Source organism: Cannabis sativa, chromosome 8, assembly GCF_029168945.1.
Source record: "Cannabis sativa cultivar Pink pepper isolate KNU-18-1 chromosome 8, ASM2916894v1, whole genome shotgun sequence".
NCBI classification, from domain to species: domain Eukaryota; kingdom Viridiplantae; phylum Streptophyta; class Magnoliopsida; order Rosales; family Cannabaceae; genus Cannabis; species Cannabis sativa.
The window spans coordinates 38668181-38670600 of record NC_083608.1 but is presented as its reverse complement, the minus strand read 5'-3'; the positions used below and the strand labels follow the sequence as shown (position 1 = coordinate 38670600).

Here is a 2420-nt window from a genome sequence, read left to right as displayed (position 1 = left end):
TACCTGAGCCCCATCAGAAGGGATCAAGTCCACCCTTTGCATCCAAAAGAGCCCTCGTACTGAATGAAGAAAATTTACCACCAATAGTGTTGATTTCAGAGTTTTGCACAAGAGTAAGCTCACCTTCAGAACTACCACACATCAATCTTTTCCAACGACGCTGAATCGTTCGAAGTCGCTCTTTAGGCTTTGCTTTCTTCTTATCAGCTTTAACAAAAGAACCCTTCACCATCTCGATCTTGCAACAGGTAGGAATGTCAGTTGGGGCAAAAACATTAAAATTGACCTCTTCATCTTGGACTCGCAACTTTAACTCCCCCTTTTGAACATCTATTAATGCTCGACCCGTGGCCAAGAATGGTCTTCCCAAAATAATGGGAATAGTTGAATCTTCCTCCATATCAAGAATTAAGAAATCAGCAGGGAAGATAAACTTACCAACCTTCACCAGTACATCTTCAATTATGCCACGAGGATGAGTTAGAGAACGATCCGCTAGTTGTAGAGTCACTGTTGTGGGCTTTGCTTTTCCCAATCCTAGCCTTTTGAAGACAGACAACGGCATTAGATTAATGCTTGCTCCCAGATCACATAGAGCTTTAGTTTCCACCGAACCCCCTATAGAGCATGGAATATTGAAACTACCCGGATCTTTAAGCTTGGGCGGTAGTTTCTTTTGCAAAATGGCGCTACACTCCTCAGTTAATGCCACTGTTTCATAGTCCTCCATTTTTCTCTTCTTAGACAATATTTCCTTCATGAACTTCACATAACGGGGCATTTGTTCCAAGGCTTCAGCAAAAGGAATGTTGATGTGTAGTCTTTTGAAGACCTCTAGAAATTTTGTAAACTGCTTGTCTAGATTGGTCTTTCGGAGTCTCTGAGGATAAGGTATCTTCACATGATGATCAATACTGATTGGTGGAGACTGTTGTTGTGGTGCAGGACTATCAGTAGCCTTCTTTTCTATTGATGTTGGAGTTGGTGCTGATTGATCTTTAACTTCTTCATTGAATGGTCGTACCACATCAGGCCCATCATAATTCTTTCCACTCCTCAAGGAAATTGCTTTACATTGTTCTTTTCCTTTTGCCTCACTAGTGCTAGGTGAATTTCCTTGAGCTTGGTTTGCCACTTGAGTAGCCAATTGTTCCATTTGAGTTTCTAGAGTTTTAATAGATGCTCTAGTTTCCATCATGAATTGGAGCAATAAATCAGCTTGGATATTGGAGCCACTAGGACTTTGTTGTTGGTTTTGTTAGGGCTGATTTCTCTGCTGGTAGAACCCCTGTTGGTTGTGCCCATAATTATTATTTTGGGAGTAGTTCCCAATGGCTTTTGCTTGATCCATTGGCAAATTATCCACATCTGCCTGACACTCTGAAAAGTGATGGTTGCCTCCACATATCTCACAAATAACTTGGGCTTGTTTAGCTTGCCCTGCAATCAGCTTTGTCAAGGCCTCAACTTGAGCTGTCAACTTTGTGATGGCATCAACCTCTAGCACACCAGCTACTTTCTTAGTTTGACTCCTTTCAGTTGGCCACTGCTGATTATTTAGAGCCATCTCCTCTAATAGATCGTAAGCCTCATTAGCACTCTTTCTCATAAAAGCTCCACCAGCTGCTGCATCTATCAGAGTTCTAGTGTTACCAACCAACCCGTTGTAGAAATTGTGAACCAGCATCCACTTTTCTATGCCATGATGAGGGCATTTTCTGATTAGATCTTTAAACCTCTCCCAAGCCTCATGGAGAGATTCATTATCTTGTTGGCGGAAATTATTGATTTCTCCTCTCAGCTTTGCAGACTTAGCTGGAGGAAAGAACTTTGACAAGAATTTTGTTGCTAAGTCTGTCCATGTTGCTATAGAATTAGGTGGCAAGGAATTCAACCAACTCTTGGCTCGTTCTCTGAGCGAGAATGGGAACAACCTCAGTCGAATGGCATCATCGCTAACTCCATTAACTTTAAAAGTTTCACAAAGTTCCATGAAGTTAGAGAGATGCAAATTAGGATCTTCAGAAGGGAGACCACCAAACTGAACTGAAGACTGCACCATTTGAAGGATGGCAGGTTTGATCTCGAAGTTGTTTGCATCCACTGCCGGTGGCCTAATACATGACTGCACTCCCGTCAGAGTAGGGAGAATGTAATCTCTCAAGCTACGGCCATTAGCTTGATCTTCCACAGCGCCTCCATTATTACCATTATTACGCCCATTGTTCCCAACATTATTGTTCACATTGGCAGCCATGATTTCTGATGTTTCAAAGGCGATTCTTTGAAACTCTTTCTTGCCTCTTGTTCTTTCGATTCTTCCTGCAAGTTTTCTCAATTTCAGGATCAACTGGTAATATGACTGATTGTCCTTGACGGCGCATGCACTTAGGATTCCTGAAATAGATCAAGAAAATATT

At 41.9% G+C, this 2420-nt stretch overlaps 1 non-coding gene across 1 annotated transcript; it reads left to right on the top strand.

Annotated features, from left to right (window-relative positions):
- The first annotated feature begins 1697 nt into the window (after positions 1-1697).
- LOC133030705 (small nucleolar RNA R71) lies at positions 1698-1804 on the top strand. Its single transcript, XR_009684254.1, has one exon. It is a non-coding gene; the product is annotated as a small nucleolar RNA R71 (small nucleolar RNA).
- The last annotated feature ends 616 nt before the right edge of the window (positions 1805-2420 follow it).